Source organism: Ischnura elegans, chromosome 11, assembly GCF_921293095.1.
Source record: "Ischnura elegans chromosome 11, ioIscEleg1.1, whole genome shotgun sequence".
Classification (NCBI taxonomy): Eukaryota; Metazoa; Arthropoda; class Insecta; order Odonata; family Coenagrionidae; genus Ischnura; species Ischnura elegans.
The window spans coordinates 6,956,331-6,979,617 of record NC_060256.1 but is presented as its reverse complement, the minus strand read 5'-3'; positions in this window follow the sequence as shown (position 1 = coordinate 6,979,617).

The window sequence follows — 23,287 nt, the reverse complement described above, 5'->3', positions numbered from 1 at the left end:
ACAGTGCTGATGATGCAGAATAAATTATTATTGACGGTTAGCGAATCGATAAAGATCGACTCAAAATCCAAAAGCAAAAGAAATGAAAAAAAATGCACAAACCAAAATTAGTCAAGGTGATGAAAATTTGCAAAATAAAATTTAAGTTTTTTTTCATTCGGCGGGAATACACCTTGAAATTAAACCAATATTCATAAAGGCAAACTGTATATTCGATTAATATAAGTTTTTTTTTCAAAGCTCATATGTCCATGATACATTTTCATTGGAGATTTGGGCAAATTTATAAATGATAATACACCTTCCTATCTTAAAATAAATCCAGAAATGTTTCCTAATGCGTGAGTTGTATTGAAGCGCAAGCAGAAGGTAAATGTACTGAGAGTAAGACCAAACAATGAGAATGAAGATCATCCAATGAAGGGAAGGGAAAAGTATACATTTTCCAGGAATGTATTATATTTGCCGAATTTTAGGGGTCAGTTGAACTGTAATCTACTAAGGATCCATGGAGAAATAATGCCTATATTCAAGGGATATTTCTTCCTCTTAGCGCAGTTTTTAATTCGGCCCTTACTATTATGAACTCTTGAGTCGCCATTGAAAATTTTTAGCATAATTTACCGTATAATATTTTATCCAATTTTTTATAATAATTCGATTAATTGTAATGTGTTTACATTTTTAAAAAGTTATGGATACCGTATGATTTGGCTGTTAATAACCCCAATTTAAAGTGCTATTAAAATATATCTCAAAATTATAAAAAAAAACCTACAGGTTCGAATCTCTGACAAGAAAATTTCTCCCCATAAGTTTCTTTTTCCACTGATTTCAGTATTCAGGTTCAAAACTCTACCGGTACTATGAGATATTTTTTGTGCAGCCTTTCGCAATGATGCTCATATGTCACCATGCAACTTTTAGAGAGCTTTCTTCGCGTTTAAAACGTTCACCTTGACACAGAGAATAGGAAGTGGAACAGGAGAAAGTTATTAAGTACACCAGGATGACATCGAGCATGAAATTACCGCCATTCAAGGCCGAACGGCCAGACCGCAATGGAAATATAATCGATAGGAGGATTGGAGTATTTATCCGGTTCTTCCCCAAACATAACTAACCCTCTCTCGTGCTCTTCCCCTCGATCCTGATTGGTTCCATTTGACCCAGAGTTTCCTTCCTGCATCGAACTCCACCCGAATTCTTTAAAGCGCTTCTCCAAACACTGTTCCTTCCGTTCACGTGGGCCAACCGTCGCTGGTACCACTTTTTTCCTCATATCCTCATTCTCGTACCTTCACATTTCACTTTTCTTCCTTCTTCCTCTCCCCTAAACCCTTGATAAGTCTTAAGGGTGCACGAATGTATTAGGAAAGGGAATAAAAAACTTGTTATGCCCCACACCGCTAAACTCAATAAATCACTCATTGTTGGCGCAAGTACAATCATGTTGATGCATCGCAACTTGGAGTACTTTCACTCAATTCCTTGAAAAGGCACCACGCACAACACCTTTCGAAGCACAACAGCGTGGAATGCAAAATATTATTGTAGTTAGGCTAGATTCTTTAAATGCCTCCTATTTTTTTTCTTTTCTTTCCAGGTACTCCTTCACTATTGTATGCATCTACGAAAACATTTACCCTTTCTCAGTAAGTTTTAGTAAGTTTTTTTTACCTCCCCCTCTCCCCCCGTCAGCTGGTGACAGTGTTTCCCTGCTGCTTATTTTTCCCCAATAAGTATACGTCAATCAAAATCTATTGCTTTTCCAAACAAAGGTACATATCTAATAAGCTTAAAGACAAACAAACGGGGATGTGAGTGGTCATATTAAAATTATTTTTCCAACTTATTGAAAATATACTCAAATTTTGACAAAATATTCCTTAACTTTCCTTCGGAACGAGTGGTGAGACGAAAAAAAATTTATGGTCGGATTGTATCCAAACTCATGCAAGTATTTATGATAAACGCTTGATACGCAAATTGCTTGATGAAATAACGTTTAATTGCCGGTAGCGCCGTTTTACTTAAATCTTGGAAAACTTTTAGAATTATTTTCAATAGTAATATGAGAAAATAAGGATTCAAAGTGATAGTACATGATTCTGTCTGTCATGATTAACAAATGCATCGTCTACAGCCGCCATCTGTGTGGATCAACTCGAATAACTATCACTCTCCAACCAACGACAATGCTAATAACAGTGCTATGCAACATCTCCAGCATCAATTATGCTATTTAAAAAGCCAAACAGCAAGATTCCTGCCGTTTCAAATAGCAAAGGTACTAAAAGATACAAGGGTTTGACACTAAGTTTGATATACTAGAGATTCCTACTTCGCTGCTTCGGCCCAATTGCTACAAAAATAAATGCGCGACACAGGGAGTATAGCTTAAGCCAAATTAGCCTTTCAAAGGAACCTTCCCAAATCCAACTTTTGGCACATTAAGAATAGCTTCCCTTAACCCATTTTAGAGTCATGAAATCATTTACTGAATTACTCGCTTACGATGTAACATCCAAGAGCCCATTTTTAATCGTTTCCATTTGGTTTCGTAGCATTTTCACACCTCTCCCATAGATTCATTCTATGTTTTTCCACTGCATTTCCAATTCCAGAGATTTTCTCATCACCACTTGCCGAAGATCCATGATAGGGCTCCCAACGAAATAAATCGGTATGGATCAAAGTAATCGATCTGTAAAGTGATGCGCGTTAAGACATGAATGAAACCAGTTCAGTTCACGTTTATTCAGTTCTGCGTTGAGTTGAGCAGGTGACACTGGGGTGGAAATTGCTTTCTCATTTCCTCCTCCGGCCAACCCTTCCTTCCGCCCGCTTAACACCCCCCCCCTGACACCACGGCTTGCCCTCCACGCACGATCCCCAGGGGCCTCAGCTGTTTAATACCACGTCGAACCTGCCCCCATTCCCTACTGCTCCGAAAACCTCTGTTTGCGTCCCAATTCTCCGCTCAGATCAGAAACAATCTCCTCGTGCTCTCATTTTCGCATCGGCGGCATCAAGGGGCAATGCCGAACACGAAATAAGCCAACGACTATTTTATCTAGAAAACATTATGCTGTAGAAATTATAAAGGAGCCAAAATCTTAATTCTTAATTAAAATTTATAATGTCAATTGTTACTTTGCGGTTGCATAAGATAAAAATATCAGTTTGACTAATCCACATACCTTTATTTGGACAAAGCTCATAGCATTATTTATTGGCAAGGTTAACCAATCCGTAAAGTAAAGCGCAGGGCGGTCAGATTTGTGATGAGTTGTTGCGACAAAAAGTGCAGCGTGTCCAGTATGTTACCCGAGTTAGGTTGGGAATCATTACTGGAGCGTAGATCGAAGTGTAGGCTTAACTTACCTAGGAAATTCGAAGAAGATATTTTCTCAGACGACGTGAATCATATCCTTCGTTTATCATCGTACTATATGACGCGATCATGAGAAAAAATAAAAGAAATTGCCTGAAAAACGGAGAGATTTAAAATGTGATTCTTCCCTCGTACTATTAAGGATAGCAACGTTGTCTCAATTGAAAGGATTAATGGCGTCGCTCGCTAGGATCACTCATTGCATGTTTTTTTCATAGTTCTAACCTTGCATGTATTTTCTCTAGGAATTACTAACCATTAGCAATTTTTTTATGAATAAGCATGTATATTTTTCTAGTGTGCGTAATATTTCTATGACCGTGCAGTGTGCATGTGGCGGTCCTCTTGCATGCTGCATGTTGGTGATTGGTCACACCCTAGAGGTTCCTCGCATAGTATTATGTAGATGTAGACGTAAACTGACGCGCGTCAACGCACGAATGAAATCGTGTTAGGGTAAAATGTGGGCGGAGAAGATAAAGTTATAAATATAATTGTTTAACCATGAGCAGGTTCCACAGATTTAGCTTGCAAGCAATTGAAGACATATGAACATACCAGGGCGGAATAATGATAATAAATAGTATCATCCTTATTTTCAAAGCTTAATGCTTCCAGATGACTTTAGATATCCCCGGTGAATTAAATTTAAAAATTATTGCTGGGCTTCGCACCGCGTGATGTTTTGCGAAAGCATTAACGTTTCGAGAGACGGCCAGTTTTCCAATAGCGACTGCCGCCCAGAGCAAGGAGAACACATCCTAAGCATAATATGCAACTCGCATCCCTGCGACGCTTTAGCAAATCATCACTCGGTGCCTATCCCGATAATCGTTTTTACACTTAATTCACTTTTCCAGACTTTCCTGACTGTTTTCGTAATTTTCCATGTCGCTTGATAACATGTATTTTATGTCTCGCTGTGACGCTCAGACTTTTTCAAATAAAAAATTACCCATCCAAATCTAGAGACACATTTTCATCAGACCTCGATGTATTCTCGACTCTCTCTAATAGAAAAATACTCAGCTCCTTTTTAAAATATTTACTTCAAGACAAATTCAAAAAACGATCAATAAGTAATTAGTAAAAATCAAGCATTTCATTTTACTCGTCAAATATTATAACTAAGGACGGTAATGTAGCCAGGAATTTTGTTCGGGGGTTGGGTCCAAAACTAGGGGGAATTTTAAAAAAATAGGGTACTAGGTAGAGGGTTTTAAACTAAATTTAACACATTTCATAATCGAAAGAACTTCATTTTCAATCTCAAATCTTTCGTAAATTCATCATTATTCAATATTTGGTTTTCTTTTGTGATGCAAAGTTGGTGTGCTTTTATACTTCGGTGGCGGGGGCCCGGACTCCTTGGACACCCCCCTTGCTACGCCATGGACTACGGACAATATGGAACAAAACAACCAAAAATATTTGATTAAAAAAATACAAAAAATCCTCTGGAACGACGAGACGTGACATCGTCTTTATGAGTGATGAAACTTCACCAAATGCGATGAAAAATAACCTTAAAGATATTTCAGTAAATTTATGACTTAAAATATTTTTATCAAGGGTTACCTTTATGATATCTTGGAAATTGGATGCTCAAATATCGAACGTATGCATAAGAGCACTTAACTTTTACAACACATATGATTTATCAAGACTTTGTTTTTAACTTTCCCTAACATTCAATAGTTAACTAGACATTTCATGAGTTTATTTGACTTTCCAGGTTTTCAGGAAAGCGGTAACCATGACTACCGAAGACCAACCGTCCGTTGGATTGTACGCTAAGGCGTTGTCCCCTTGGCGCCTTTTGCTACGATGTCGACGCTGGGTTTCTCTCGACTCTTCCCTCCCTGCCCTCCTCTAAGACGCAAAAAGACCTCTGCTATTGGTCGCATCCTCCAAACACTATTTCATACAAAGAACGCTGGTATGTAATGCGTTTTACCCAAATTAAATATACAACCAAAATCGTTGAACGCTAAGTTTTTCCATGAAAATTTGGAGATTAGATCCCTTGCCACATATTCCATTGCCATTTTTATTGAAGATATTAGAAAACAAAAATACAAGAATTCATCCGTTTTCTAATCCGGAACCCTGCAGTAAGCTATCTGAGACGAGGAATCGCAGTTAAACACATACGCATTAAAGACAGGCATTATTTTTATAGATATTTTAATCCCATTAAGGAAGATAAAGTGATTTTTTAACAGTACATGTAGTAGGAATGTGGTCTGGGGTTTATAATATCAATTATACAGCATAGGGTTCTTAATATTCTAAAATGCCATTATCGAAGGATCAATTGATGGAAGTTAATACTTACCCCTAGCCGACCAACCCAGAGTATCCTAGGTACAAATAATAGACTTAGCATGCACAAGAGAAAAAGTATGTTACCCCAAGAGAAATAATCCCCGATCTATACCTCCTGAAAACATTTCCACTCACAAAAAAATTCGGTTTACTCCGTAAAATTTCATCTCTGGACAGTTTTTTGCTAAAAGTTACCATTAATTATTAAATATTCTAAGTGATTGAATAAATTTGTGATAACGCTCCGAAATCAACTTACTTTAATATGATTACTCCACTCATCGACTTCCCAAAGTTCAACAATCCATTAAGCATACTGAAGTACGACAAAAACATCTCAATTTCGAATATAGCGTATTAACTTGCATTTAAATGAGATTACGCAATTACAGTAAACAAATAACCCTTAATTTTATCATTATGGAGATAAAACACCTTGCCAGGAACTGCTCACAAAGTACTATGGAGACACAGGAGCGAAAAAGATGGATATCGTCCTACACAGAGTGGCCAACCATTAAGCCAGCTAAAATTTTATAACTTTTTCAGATATTTCCGAACAGTCCTGCGGAGATGAGGAGGAAAACGTTTTAGATTTTATCCTTAGAAAATAGTTTAGATCTTTTCATTTTTTAATAATAAAATATAAATTTAATTTTTTAAATGCCGTCTTTCAACGTTTCACACATGAGTGATTAATCTCATTTTTATCCCGAATTCTCAAAAATAACGCGAGCTACACAGGTTTTTTTTTGCAATACGCCCGAAGTTATGCGATGTGCGTTATACAAAATGTGAACTAGCTTGCATTATGCGCATTACTCACAATGAAGGAACTTTATAAAAATATCATTCAGCATTCCAATACTAAATCAGTGAAATGATATTGCTTGCGATTTCCAATGTCTCCGAGAGTATGAATACAAGCAGCCAAGATTCAGCGGGAGTCCTGCGCGTAATACGCGGGTTATAGTTGAAATTGCGCGCAACAGCCGAAGGTTGACCTGCGCGAGATGCATGAGCTGCGGCATATTAGGAAATTTAGGGTACAGGATGGCTGATGGATTCCTCTTGCTCCCAAATCCTTAGAACGATGGGCAGGGAAGGGAAGGAGCTTAGCCGCAAACACTCGGCCAAGTCACGCCTCGTGTCATGCGTGAGCCATTGAAGCACAGAGTGCGCCACAGGACGTCCAATCGAGAGAATAGTGATTGTCTTTTCTCGCGATTGCGAAACAGGGTCACAAGGACCAGGAGAAGGAAAACGATCCGTCGAATGTTACGAAATAAAATGCAAAGGAGTCGACCATTTTTCCATTCCCTTTTCCACGCAATTATAGCCAGCCTTCGTCGTTCACTACTCCTCATCATTTCATAACAAATATGGCAGGAGCGAAATTGAAATTTAAGTCAAAACTAGCGGCTAGTCTGATTATAATCTTCATCACAGCTCACGCATAAGGTACCTAAAAAGCATATGCTCAATTATATATATAACGAACATTAGGGGCACTGACAATTTATTATTGAAGCTGTAAGTCATATTAGCATGACGCTGAGTAGTTATCACATCCAAAAACTTGTATTATAAGCCCATGGGTATATATATCCAATAGGAGAGCCGGAACGCCGCTTTAAAATAAGCAATGATTCATGGTCCTAAAACGATTTGGAGGTAAAATAGAGGGAATAATATGATTACAGGCGCTTTCTTTGAGTAAAAATGCGAAAAAAGTTAAATGCGCATAAAACCCACATTTTATTTAAAATTTAATAAAAGGTCTGATCTTGCCTAAAATTAGACAGAAACTCGTTAGAATGCCATTCACACTCGAATGCAAATGCGAATGACAAATAGTGATGTAAAATGCATAAAAACAGTGGATTGGGTTAATAATTACATGTAATTACGTGGATTAATTCTATTCGGGAAATTTTATGGGGATTTTACGTAAATAATTGATTGGATGACCATATCATTTTAACTTGTACGTGATGATACGTCACACTGCTCTAGAATTAATAATTGAGCGACTACCAGGTCATTAATCATTTGGCAATTTATCTCATCCATAAAATTTTGTAAACTTTTTCATCCTTAGAGCTCATTATGCGACGTGCCTACACAGCATTAATTTTGCTGTGCTTGACACAACTGGGGACGTATTGAAATGGCTTTGTGACCAGGAATGAATACCGATATCATTAAAATTATTATAACTAAACCCGATATTACTGACTCAGCTCCGTTTGAAATAGATTTATAAAAACTCGGTTTAAAACTGTTTTCAAGGTATCTTATTTTGATAAGTACTAAATTTGTCAATGTAAAATACCAATGAATAGTAATTTGGTATTTTTTCGTGTATGCATCGTCTGAAAAGAGATTTTACATTTTCTCGGCGAATTGACGAAGTGATAGGGGCGGATTAAGGCCGTTGTTTATGCGGGGCTGGCTGATTACTTCACGTTGATCGTAAATGCAATGCATCTCAGCGACAATGCTCCTGAGGTCCGATAAGCGTACATAAGTGATTTAGATTAGATTTTCATCGATTATTTTTTAACATGCATTCTATGCTGGTAAAATAAGAACTCGATAGAGATACGAATAGAAACGACCTTAAAGATACGAATGGATAAAGATATTCCTAAAGGCTAAATTTTTTTCAAATTTCCCTGAAATCACGGGGAGGGCCCCCCCCCCCTTTCACCCCCGCCACTGATTGTGAGCAATTGATAAAATTTTATTTTCCATTTCCTCTTAAAACATTTATCACCTTGATTAAACTTAGATCGCTATTTCTCCTGGTCAATGACCGAAATAATCTCAGCAGTTTGGGTAACATTCTGCATTACAATAATTCGGGCCCTCAAGATGACGTCTCAACTGCCTAGATTGCATGCAAAATAAGTTTCCATGCGAATGTGTTGCCAATAAATATCCAATAATAATTATTATTTTTTGCGAAAAAGGTTGTGATTAGAAGTCGCGCGTTTACACATAAATATTAAATCCGTCGAAATTTTTTAGCATGTTGGTGGCAGAGAGAATGTCACTTAAAATATGCATCAATTTAACTATGAACTACCTTAAAAAGTCGACACGAAAATTATAAAATAACTGCGATTGAAGAGGAGCCAGCGCTCTTTGGCAATCAAAGTCAGTATCATCGAATGAGTGAGGGCTTAAAATTGTAGATCCTGGCGATTTTACAAGGACACTTGAGTACTGTGCAGCATTTTAATGCATGGAAAATCGAAGTTATCTTTGACAATTTTTGAATTAAAATTAATTCTGTTCCAGTGAATTTCCATTTGGACGATAACTCCAAAGAGGCCGGATAGATGGCGTCCCGGTCCGTCCCAATGCTGCTGCTATTTACGATGCAATCAAATCGGTTTTCAAAAATGTCCGCAAAGCGGCAATGAGTGGAGGGCGATCCAGTCCTTCACAGTATTTACAATATGTATGAGTGAATGGATTTTCGAAAGGAGAGTTATGAAAAGTTAAGAATGTAATAGAATCATGTGCATAAATTTCAGGAAATTTTTTTCGACTTAATTCCCCGTTAATTCGGATCGCAAAGCTATTGGCAAATTTATAAACTCCATTAAAATATGTAAAGATTGACAACCCACGAAGAGAATCCTTAATTCTTGTATCATTCTCATTGCGGTCTTTTAAGACAGTTAGAGTGACTCTCAGATCATTTATCCCTTTCAGATTTAGATCCCTAAAATCTAATTCTCCACATTTATCCCTTCTAAAACGCATTGGGCTTTCCAATATGGCCGATCTGGCAGCTGTGGGTGGTACTCTGCAATCTCTATATTCAACTAAGTTCTATGAGTCCCCCAAAACGAATGAGAAGTGTATCTCTTCGCCAAAATTTTCTTTGTAGTAGCTCTGCGTACGAGGAAAGAGGAGAAATTCGGATATGAACCGTTTCAACGCATATTTGTCTACCGCAAAACACCGACACGAAATAATCATAAACTAGTGCCACCATCCAGCGTATTCTGATTCCGGGAGCTGACTAATTAAGCTAATTTTATCACTTCAACTGGAATTAATGAGTATCGCAACGATCAAATAACGAGGATGGGGTAATTGGGGTATTGGCTGACGTCAGGGACAAAAATAGGCAATAATTTTACGTTTCAACCGGGCGTCGCGTCGGTCACCAGAACCGATTTTCCAATCGCATTCATTGAGTAGAATTTAATTCCTGGGAAATGTCCGAACAAGTACGTGAATTGATGAAGCCTTCTTCAGCTAGCAAAGAGAACGTTATATCACAAATTACAAACGACAGTTCTCACTTTTTCTACTTTTCCATGAGTCCACCTACATCAACGCCGTTACGGGGGTAAAACTGTAAAACAAAAATGGGCAAAATGAATGGAATTACGATGGGTTTGAAAAAGGCAGCTAGCATAAAATATTGGATCTTGAAAAAAATCCCGCCTAAAGAAGAGGGAGTTGATCGAAGAATAGGTAAATATTCCGTAAAGGTAATGGTAAATATTTATTCGGAAACTGTTTTAGTGGATGATATCATAGAGTAAGTATAGATATATGTACTGTCATTTACATATCTTCTCTTTTTTATTTCTGAACCTATTAAGCCTATTGTGGCAAATATTATATTTCGATAAACACGGAAAATAGATCTTAGAAATTCAATTGATTTCCTACTATTTAATCAGACATGGACAATACTCTCCCATTTACTCAAAAATGTCTCCATTTGAGTAACAATTCATATCGAGACTCAGGTATGGAAAGAAAATTTTATTTTCTTCTTCTTCTTAGTTGGCGAGAAAAGCGTTCTTTTTAAATTTTTTTAATTATAGTATTATTTTCTTCTTTTTAGTTTTCAATGATTTAATTCTATCAATAATACAATGAAATAGTTTTAACTGAATCAATATACGCAATACATTATATAATGAATAAATTTTTCAGACATTTCTTAAAATTTTATAATGCATTTATATTTTTTTCTGATTTTTTATATGTTGCACAACATTCAATATGAAAGTAAGTTAAGAAAAAAGTTGTAAAAAATCGTAGTAAAAAAATATAAAAATATTACTCCCACGGGTTACGAACTCGATTACTTCAGTTCCGTAGCTACCTACCGTTACCACTACGGACGGTTCTAACAGATGGAATCAGAATTAATGAGAGATATGTTTCCTGCCTGACTGCAGCGCCTGCGTTTTGGTGACCATTTTTGGACCTCCAGATTTATTTTTCATACCTAAATATTACACGAAATACTCTTCCGATCGTGGAAAAAGAGTAAGCAAATTGTATTGTTATCCAGTTCTGAGCTAGATATAAAGTTTCAATGCTGTAACTAGTCGTTAAGTGTGTTAAAATTGAGTAACAAAATTCCACCGTAACAAACAGACAAACACGAAAGTAAGTTAAGGAAAACGTTGTAAAATAAATTTTTCTTTACACTGAATGTTACATCTATTCGGGATTCCTGTGACCACCCCAAACAACGTGAATATCACAAAAATAGCGTACATTGCAGATTATGCCCAGTTGCATGGAAATAAATCATTCAAATTTCCGTCTTTTTCTGACTTTTGTCCAGCTTCCTTCGATTTTGGACAACTGAACAACGCAAGCCATAGAAGGATTGGCGATAAGTTGAAGGCGCAAAGCCATGACAATTTCATTGATAATGGCTGCCTTTTACGGTTCCTGGGATCGCTTTGGCTCAGACCCAAGTTACGGGCGTGCGATAAAATGAGGGGAGATTACGGAAACCGAGATCAGAATTAACAGTCGCCCTTGGAGGAATCGGTGCTTTCTCAGTCGAGTGATACCTGGAAACCGCCGGCATTAGGCAAATCGATATCGCCGCGTCTCACGAGTGGTGCTTGACCTTTTAATGCTAAAACATTTCCCTCGGGTTACCTCTAATGCCGCTTCCTAACTCTCAGCATTCCAAATCATAGAGAAGTCCGTGGAAAACATAAGTCCTCTAAAAGCAAAAGAATCTAGAGTAGACAAGAGTTCCGGGAAGGATAAAGCTTTCAACTTAATGAATCAGAACAATTACTAAGTGCTTATGTGTGTCTCAATGAGTACCAAAAGAGGAGGTAAATCTTAAATCGCGCAAAAGAAGTGAAGAAATAAAATACTAATTACTGTAGGTAAATTCATGAGAGGTGACTAGCCTAATTTCATAGAGGAAAACCTTGTGCAGATAATACATTTATTCATGATACAATTTATTGTGCATTAAGTATGTGGCATCTACCTATAGCTAAAAAGTCGAAAAAACCTTAGCGGGAAACCTAAAACATTTCGTGAAAATACTTGGCTAATCTGTGACATCTCGAAGTTGTTATAGGGAGTTATGGCAGTGGTAATAAGATTCACACAGCGTTAGTTCAACAAGATATATTCGGATATAAACGGATACAACTCAATTGTACATTAGGCGCGAACACACACAGAGAGACCACTAGCGTGCACCGGAAGTGCGCGCGCACACAATCGACAATCATCCAATACAATCGATAGTATCGAACAATCGATACAGGATCATAGCAGACAGACATAAAGAAACTATTGAGCACACCCTTCAACACTCCCCTTTGCTCATAGTTGCAGCCCCAATTCTTTAGTGAACTTCTGAGTCTTTATACGGTTTAATCCCTTGGTTAAAATGTCAGCTACATTTTCAGAGCTTGGGATGTGCACATAAACTGTTAAACCCTTGGATACACAGTCTTTGACATAAAAGTAACGCACTTGGACATGCTTTGAACTTTCAGCAACAACCTCGTCTTTGGACCATGAAATGGCTCCCAGGTTATCACAAAAAATCTTACATGGTTGAGGACAGTAAAATGATTGCCCTAATTCCTTCAACAAGGATGATACCCATACCACCTCTCTAGCTGCTTCCTGCATTGCAACAAATTCTGCCTCACATGTTGATTGAGAGACAATCTTTTGCTTCCTTGACAACCAAGACACAGCACTGCCAGCCAGTATAAAAACATACCCACTCCTGGATTTTCTGTCCACTGTGCAACCTGCGAAGTCTGAATCACAAAACACCCTTAAAGTTTTCCCAGTCTTTCGATAAACAAGTTTCAACTCTTTCGTTTTGAGCAAATACTTAAACACACGCTTCGCAGCTCTCCAATCAGACAAAGTAGGATTTACACACTTTTGACTTAGTTTACCTATGGCACATGCAACATCTGGACGGCTTACTGTGGCAACATACATTATATGACCAATAGCTTGCTCATACAATTTTTTATCAAAGGGTTCATCACAATCAATATCAAAACCAGCTTCACACTCCTTAGCTAAAGGTGTTGACACCCCAGTCTCGTTCATGATATCAAATAACTCTAACATTTGACTCACTTAGGTAGATTGGTCGAACACAACCGTCTCACTGTCAGGCATAGTTAGATGAACAGAAAGAAATTGGGTGTCAGAGCCCAACATTTTGACATCCAACTTTTCTTTAATCTCGCCCTTAAAACCTTCAATCATAGACTTTTTCCCAACAATCAAAAAATCGTCAACATACACAGCCACAATGAGATCCTTAGTTTCATTTACATATACACATGAATCACTCAAACAAGGTTTCAAGTCCATACCCTTCAAAATATTGTTTATGAGTTTGAACCACATTCTCCCTGATTGCTTTAACCCATAGAGACTTTTCTTTAGTTTGCACACATGTTGGTTCCTATTCTTTCCCTCAATTTCAAAAAATTCAAGTTGCTCCATATATATGTCCTCATCTAAGACACTGTTCAGGTAAGCGCACTCAACATCAATGTGTTCATAACACCATTCATTCTCAGCACAGAGAGCAATTAAAATCCTCAATGTTCTACGTTTTACAATTGGACTGAAGGTTTCAGTGAAGTCCGTCCCAGGTCTCTGCCAGAATCCCCTTGCTACAAGTCTAGCCTTAGGTCTGTTTGAGTCCCTTTTAATGCTTAGAACCCACTTACAATCGATCACATTTGTATTTAACGGTCTCTTGACAATGTCCCAGACATCCTTGTTGTAAAGGTTCTCTAATTCCGCCTCCATAGCTAATCTCCATTTTCCAGATTCATTTCCCCTTAAGGCATCATTTACAGAAATGGACACACACAGATCTTGAGCCCTACAAATCATTGCAATGTTCCCACAACAAGAATGAGTCTTTTCTTTTCGAAGTCCGGAAGACCTTCTAGGGGCAAGTACATTTTCAGCTCCCAAGTTAACCCCATCGTCAAGTACCCCCTCATGATTTTCATCTCCATTCATCAAGTTCTCCAAGAAAAAATCACCATCTCCTTCCTCATACTCACCATCACTCTGGACTTCAGGCTCATCCGGGTCAAAGGTCCCTTCATCATCCACATGCCATATCCAATCATTACATCTCCTTGGAATGTGAGTGATTTCACACACCTCTTTCCACGGGAACACCCTCTCCTCAAAACGTACATGACATGATATAATGACACTCCTACTTTTTGGCAAATAGATTCTGTACCCCTTCACTTCTCTATCATATCCCACAAAAATACCTTCATCTGCCCTACTGCCAAACTTATTTCCAGGTGGACTCACCAGATACCAGACCTTACAACCAAACACCCGCAATCTAGAAAGCTCCCCTTGGATGTCAGCCTTCTCTCCTTTCCATAATTCCAAGGGAATTCTGTTCTCAATTGCAGACGATGGACACAAATTTCTGATATGACATGCTGAACTTATTGCTTCAGCCCACAAGAAAACAGGAAGCCCTGCTTGAATAAGCAAACACCTTGCCATTTCCACTAGTGCTCTATTGGCACGTTCAGAAACACAATTTTTTGCTCGGGGTTTCTAGGCACACTTTTCCGATGCAGAATACCCTCAGCCTTCAAATAATTCTCAAACTCAAAACTTGTGTATTCGCCACCATTGTCTGATTGAAAAGCACTTATTTTCACCTGATGCTGATCCTCAACCTCTCTCTGGTATTCTCTAAAGCATTTAAATACTTCACTTTTTTTCTTGATTATCCTGACATTTGTGAATCGAGAGAAATCATCAATGAAAGTCACAAAATAATGACCTCCCCCCAACGATTGACACTGTGCCCTGCCACTTACGTCACTGTGGACAATTTCTAAAGGGCGTTCACAATTGTGATGAGCAACTTTCGGAAATGGCAACTTAGTCATTTTACCCTTCACACAGACTTCACATAACTCATCGTCCCTTTTGGAATCCTCTTTCTTAAGATCAAGACCTGGGATTCTGTTCATAGCACCTTCATGGAGATGTCCTAATCTCTCGTGCCACAACGTACTCTTGAAGGCTTTGGCCTGAAATACTTCGATTTCTGTACCACCATTGCACTCATCGTTGACAGAAACATTTGCGACGTAGCTCTCATCTGGCTCAGTCTCTAAATAATATACATCATTTTCCACTAAGGCATTGAACAACACATCACCGTCAACATGCTCTCCAATCGCTTCATTTAATCTGAACACGGTATGTACACCTTTCTTCGCCAGCTGTCTGACAGACACAAGATTCACGTCCAACTCAGGTACCCACAGAGCATTTGATAGTGACAAGGTCCAGCCCCCACAAGAGTTTGCTAACTTGATGACAATAGTTCCCTTCCCCTTCACGGCCAGACGTCCCTTTCCAATCTTTACTTCTCCGGTGGCATGTGGTTCGAAGCACATGAATCTAGGTAACTAACACACTTTCTTTGGGAGCAAGCCAAAGCAAACGCAGATATGAGTCCCTTGAACTTCGGCTTGTCCCCTCCTTTCTCGTGTCTCTCCCGTGACTCCTCGCCTTTTCCTTTTCTTTCCTCTGACTTGTCTCCCCTTGGCGCACCACACTGGTAGGAAATGTGGCCCCACTTACCACACTTATAACATTTCTGATCAGCAGTACTCCTCTGCTTTCCGTTATTGGCTGCTCTCGTCCTGCTGAACTTCCGCGCTGCCAACGCACTGCCATGTTCAGAGGACTCCGCAGCATTAATCCTTCTCTCCTCAAGCAGAAGGTCTGACTTCACCGCCCTCGACGTAAGTCTCTCATTGATCTTTGTTATTCTCACATACGTAGAATACTGTGGATCTTTCACGAGTCCCGCCAATATAAAAGAGGCCACAACGTGGTCTTGGAAGACGATGCCGTTTTTTGGTTAATTTACCGCAGAGCTCCTATATCCTCCCAGTGTACGCTGAGATGTCAATCGCCTCTGTCTTCTCAATGCTACCCAGCTCTCGGAGACACATAGCTATATCCATGGATGTAGCCCTCCCATGAATCTCTTCTAAGGTGACCCAACACTCTTTGGCTGACCTCAAATGGCTGATGTCTGTGAGATACTACGGGCGCACATGCCGGAAAATGTATGCGCGAGCCTTGTTGTCCTTGCGCATATTTTCTGGTCTCTTCAACTCGTCTGCACTCAGCCCCGGGTTGATTGCGTCCCAGCAGTTCAGAAAAATCATCGACGCCTCCGACATGGTCCTCCAATATTCGTAATTATCCTTGCTCAGGATTGGATTCATTTGCCTATCCGAATCCAGCAACTCATCTTGATCCGCCATGGTCTCGCCTTTTCTATTATGTCCAATTTACCGAATCACTAACGTCTATCACCACACAGCACGATCCCTGGGCCCATAACCTGTTATAGGGAGTTATGGCAGTGGTAATAAGATTCACACAGCGTTAGTTCAACAAGATATATTCGGATATAAACGGATACAACTCAATTGTACATTAGGCGCGAACACACACAGAGAGACCACTAGCGTGCACCGGAAGTGCGCGCGCACACAATCGACAATCATCCAATACAATCGATAGTATCGAACAATCGATACAGGATCATAGCAGACAGACATAAAGAAACTATTGAGCACACCCTTCAACAGAAGTAGCAGAGAACAATGCATGAATTTCATGATAAATCAATGCATAGTTTATGACTTTTTTGATGATTGAAAGTTATATTTCTGCAGGAAAATTTTAATTTGGCCAACCAATTAAAAAGGGCATGCAATTGAATGCTCGCGTATGCTGCCAGCAATCATTAAATGATCTCACCTTTTAATGTGGCGTCGAGTAACAGGCTGATAAAGTAAGTGTTCAAGATCACAAAAATATGACACCATAATCCCGGAACCAAACGTGAGATAAATTAAGAGAGTTTTCATTTCAATTTTATTTTGAAATATTCCCTTTATTTAAACATTAGAATGACAGCGGCGAAGAAAATAATGTCTTTATCACATATCTCGCATTACTTGAACAATATTTCATTGATTAATAAAATTTTAACATTCATATTACTGATTGCGAATCATTGTCTTTCATTTCAAATTTTTTTAAAAGAAATTTATCTTTTAGAAAGCCCAAAAGGAGATGAAGGAAGCTAAATTTTGAAACCGAATAAAATATCACATGAGAGATAAGCAGTTTCCCGGAATTAACACGTATCATGTAAGGGCCGAATCCAATCGATTCAATTTGAAACATTCATACAGCTCTTAAAACTGAAAATATAGACTTTCAACTCGTCCACAATAATTTCATTACTCCTGTGCTAAACTCAAATTTTGACCTCGAAGGGCTGTTGGGTGATAAATTAAATGCGGGAAAATACTAAGTCTCCCTCTCAGTTCTTCCTCTTTTTAGAGACGTAGACTTTCGTGTAGTGACGGCCGGAGTTGTCCAATTGATTTTAACACAAACTCCCCAACAACTGAGCCTTCAAAATCGGTGATTTACAAGGTTGGAACAAACTTAACACTAAAAACAGCGAAATGTTTCGCAAACCCATGATAACGAACGTATGGATTAATTCTATTTTAGTAGAATTTGCTCTAAACTGATGAACCTTTTGCCTCTCTTTTCTGTGATGAAAATTCTCCCCGACTGGCTTTAGGTGCTTTAGTACAACGACGTCATCTTGACCCCAAGTGTCCGGAAACTATAATTTGTTTGCATTTATCTACTACACATGGCGTAAGCACTTTTCCCTCTAAGGTAGCCAGCTGAATATAATGCTCCGACACCAGCATCGCGAAATCCGTGAAAAAGCGAAATGTGGTTCAATCATTGAGAATATAACCGTGTAATTAGAGACAGAATAATTGGAAGGGAATCGACAAGAGAAAAGAAAATAAGAAATTGATTATACCATAATTTATCGATTATTACTGTGGATAAGTTTCATTTAAAATGACTTCCTTTATCCTCTAAAGACGGGCCATTTATGCATAAGAACGATTCATTTCATGAAAATACCAATTTTAAAGTATTTTATTCAACTTATAAAACGCTCATTAGCTCCCAAATACATTTTGGTTAGATACATACCTATTTTGGAAAGTAAATTGGGTTCTTAACATGGACAGTAAATTTGGGAGCATGCGATGTTTCAACGAACGAAGCCGTGGCCTCCATTTATTTCTCGAACAGTTAGGACAGTTGAGTTTTCTCGGGGCTCACGCATTTGCCCTGAAGACGATGCCCGAGTCGACCATTGAAACGTTGGCCATGGAGAATCTCCGACCGGTGGAGAACACAAAATGAATTCCATCAACTTGTATGAGCATAGCATATTTCACAGCACTGTGAAAGCTTAATATCTTATTTCACTACTTTAAAGTTATGATAGTTGATTTTGCCTTGTAACTCATGATAGATATTGAGGGAGATTTAGACAATAAATAGGATAGATTTCTAATGGCTATTCATTATATCAATAGAAATATCATTCAAATACCATTCAATAACCACAAATCTAAGTACTTATAGTTAAAAAAAAACTCCGTGGCGCAAATTTAATGTAAATATAAAACAACTGCATATGATATAACCGTAAAAATGGAGTAAAATTAATTTCAAGGGATCATAAAAAATACGTATGTTGTATTCAAGTTAAAATAGTTTTATGGTGAATCGAGAGTATTGATTTTATCTCATCTCTGTTATGGGCACAATACACTGCTTGTTTCATAAGACATTTTAAAATCCTTTATATTTTCGTCCAATTCTATAAATACCCAATTATCGCACCGAATATTAATTTAGTGAATACTCGGAATAAATCTGGAAGATTTAATGTACAAAATACCACATTTTGCAAGTGACAGAAGTCTTCCTAAACTTACGTCTTACCCACGATAACAACGAGAGCAGTTCTTTCCTTTAACACACCGATCGCACGGCATAGATTTTATGCCAGTGAGGAGAAGCCGGTAATGCGCGCAGAGGACAGTTGCTGGTCCATTCGTGTCATTTACTCTTTCGTTTTCGAGCGGTATTTGTCAGTCTTAGCTAAGTATCAGTCACATAAACAGCACTTCCACCAATGATTTTCCCGCCAACTACGGAACGACAACCACACAACTAGTCGATTGTCTTCAGCTATGACATTTTTTTACTCTAAATCCGCTGAAAAGGTAGAATTTTTTAGTCAATCATGACTAGAGATAAGATATTCATTCAATATGACACACCCGAATCAAAATAAATAATCACAAAAAGGTACGCACAAAAATTCACCAAGCGAAAGCGGGATATCCAGACCAACCTTCAGAATTGTGTAACTTGCGGATGTCATGCAGCCGATGACAACGAAGAATGCAGCAGTTTAGTGTGAATCCAAGGTTCTTAGAGTAAAGGTTGCCTCATTCGCGACTCGGGCTCCCATTGGCTTGACGTCACTGTAGACCCAACTTCCAGCGCCATTTCAAATTCTAGCCTTTCCGCGGGCGTAACTGCTTACCGCAGCGAGTTCTTGAAGATACCCTCTATCGAACACCATAGGCCGAATTTTAAATTGAATGCCGATTTATGAAAATAATGATGTTAAGGTTTAAAAAAAGATAAATTCGTGTATTCAGACGCTATAATTTGCTGATGAAGTGATGAAATGGGAAGGTGTGCGAGTTAATTCCGTGTCCGCACTTCCTTTCTGTAACTCTCAAAACACTGTTTTCCTTGCTACTTCCGCAATATAATTTAAACTTAGATTAGACTTGGGAGGAAAATACGCAAAAAAACGAATTATTTGCTTAAAAAAAATAACAGTTACGCCACTTTTTAAATAAAAATTATGCTCGTTTTTATTCCTCGTCGGGCTTTGAAAATATATAAGATAAAGAAAATTATGCAAGAGAACATTGAAATCCTTTACTTCAATGGGAAGAAAAAATAAGCATATAGAGTGAAAAGAGTTGTAAATTTACCGATATTACCATCTTAAAATCATTCGTAATAGGAATTCAAAGTGATCATACGTTAAACAAAAAATCATACGGATGAAACGGAACTAACTTCAATATTATGCTGAGAGAAATAAGAATTCCCCGGTAAAATAATTTCTAGAAATGGAAAATGAACCACCAACAATTGCCGTTATCATAACAGCACCATAGTTGCCCGCTTGAGTGGAGAACAGCCTTCGAATCAGAGGACTCTTCTCTATCTTAAATCCCACAGAAAGTTTCCACTGTAGCCTTTGGTCAAAAACCTAAAAGAAAAATGTTTCATGGCACCAAGAAGCACTGCAGGAAACAAATTCGATAATTTTCAGGGACAATTGCTGAAACAAAACTTAGACTAATGCATATCAGCTATTTGGTCGATCATAAGTCTGTTGTAGAAATTTAGCTCCACCGTCAAGGTTCAATTTGAAGAGAGTATAAATAATAAGACTCAAGAATTTATGTAAAAGGATTTACTGAACAATTTTTTTAATCTTTTAGTGGCACTACCAAAGTTGCTCTTCCTTGTTGGATTGTTTTGTTCAAACATTTGATTCTTGTGAAGACCCTCTGCTTGGCGTAACATTTGATAACTGCTTTGTACAAGTTGGAGACACAGCACAGAGCATTGGTAATTTGTCGAATTAGTCCTAATTAGAGGGTAAAGTCTACTTCATTGCAGTTCGCAGGTAAATATAAACGCGAAAGAATTCATAAAAATATTATATGGTTTGACTCAAGTCAACATCTATGAGTTTATAAAGGCTATTCTTAACCAATTTACTAGTTCGAGAGAAAATATTATGATTAAAATTAACGTAAGTTTCTTTTATGTGAACTACGATTTAACACTTCATTCCTGCTAAATATTTTTATACACGCTAAAACTTTTCTGTCCCTAAATCAAAAAACAATTTTGCGTAACCGTGGCCTCAAAAATTTCTCAATAGCTCTCAAAGGCATGCGAAAGGCCTCAAATTTACAGACTTAGTACTAGAAATTTGTTTACCTGATATCTTACCATTGGCACACACACACACACACACAAACACACTCCGTGGCGTTCGGACGCTCTCTCATCGAGCTCCCGATTTTCAGAGTTTTTGTGTGGTTAAGCGAGCTATTTTGCTTATTATTTTGTATCATCGTGTGCGCTATTACATTCTCTATTGATTGGTGTAACAACCATCATCGAGAGTTGAGCTGTTTTGAATTTTTTGCTGTTTTTGCTGTTTTGGTGTTGCGAGTCAACTCGGCTTGTCGGACCGCGAGGAGGAGGCGGCCGTCGGCCGGGCTCCGTCCCGGTCAGACTCGGAGTCGGCTGCGGAAGGCGATGGCGTGATTTCTACTCACCTTACTACTACTACTACTACTACTACTAACTCTACTGCTACAGCAACAATAATGGCGAAATCAACCCCGGAATCTCCTAGAAAAGGCTCACCAAACAATGGATCACCAATAAGGAATATTGGACGCCTTAACCTTCTTGGATCTGCCGAGGAAACAACACCTGCCACTCGTCTACGACGAGAGCGTGGAGTCCTCGTATCTACCGTATGTACACCAGTTGCAAGGTTCTTAAAGTAAAGGTTGCCTCATTCGCGACTCGGGCTCCCATTGGCTTGACGTCACGGTAGACCCAACTTCCAGCGCCATTTCAAATTCTAGCCTTTCCGCGGGCCTAACTGCTTACCGCAGCGAGTTCTTGAATTTACCCTCTATCGAACACTATAAGCCGAATTTTAAATTGAAGGCCGATTTATGAAAATAATGATGATAAGATTTAAAAAAAGATAAATTCGTGTATTCAGACGCCATAATTTCCTGATGAAGTGATGAAATGGGAAGGTGTGCGAGTTGATTCCGTGTCCACACTTCCTTCCTGTAACTCTCAAAACACTGTTTTCCCTGCTACTTCCGCAATATAATTTAAACTTAGATTAATATGGCTGGGAGGAAAATACGCAAAAACCAAATTAGTTGCTTCAAAAAATTACAGTTCTGCAACTTTTTAAATAGAAATTATGCTCGTTTTCATTCTTCGCCGGGCTTTGAAAATACAGACTGTCCCAAGGGTCGTGTGTCATTTTTGACCTGTAAATTTAGTAACTTTGCATGGAGCAATGTTCATTAAAATTAGCATATGTACTTATGGGAAAAGGTCCTAAGTTTTGTTGAGTGAAAAATTTTTTTTACAATTTTGACCTTTTGACCTCACAATGTGGGTCCAAACCAAAATTTGCCTTAATTTCAATGTTTAAAAAATCGAGATAGAAAAAAGTCTGAATTTCATTGACCAAGATGACTATTCTTAGGTTTTCGGACACGAGAAACCCGAAAATAATACTTTTATTCACGAAAATTCAACTATTGGCCCAGTAAGGTCACCGTCAAGGTCATAAAGGTGGCAAAAAGAATAGTATACCAACAAAGGTGTCGATCCATGGGTTTTATAGGGTGCCCAAGTCATTGGTAAAGTCCAAAAACCCTTATTATTCACTAATTGACCTCCGAGGGTCACAATGGGGGTCAAAGGTCATAGAGTTAAACGTCGGGCCATCATGACAACCAACGTGTCAAACCATGGGTTTTGAAGGGTGCCAAAGTCGGTTAGGCAGTTCATAGATCCGTAGTGTGGATTTTTTGACCTCTGAGGGTCAGAATGGGGGTCAAAGGTCATCGGGTTAAACGTCCGGAAATCATGATAACCAGCGTGTCAAACCATAGGTTTTGAAGGGTGCCAAAGTCGGTTAAGCAGTTCATTGATCCGTAGTGTTGATTTTTAGACCTCCGAGGGTCACAATGGGGGTCAAAGGTCATAGGGTTAAACCTCGGGCAATCATGACAACCAACGTGTCAAGCGATAGGTTTTGGAGGGTGCCAAAGTCGGTTAGGAAGTTCATAGATCCGTATTGTTGATTTTTGACCCCCGAAATTCATAATGAGGTCAAAGGTCATAGGGTTAAACCTCGGGCAATCATGACAACCAACGTGTCAAACGATAGGTTTTGGAGGGTGCCAAAGTCGGTTAGGCAGTTCATAGATCCGCTCATAGACTTTTGCTGTTGAGGGTCACAATGGGGGTCAAAGGTCATAGAGTTAAACCTCGGGCCAATATGACAGCAAAAGTGTGGAACCATGGGTTTTAAAGTGTGCCCAAGTCAGTTTTGCTGTTCGTAGATCCATATTGTCGATTTTCTTACCACCGAGGGTCTATACTGATCTATACGGATCTATGAACTGCCTAACCGACTTTGGCACC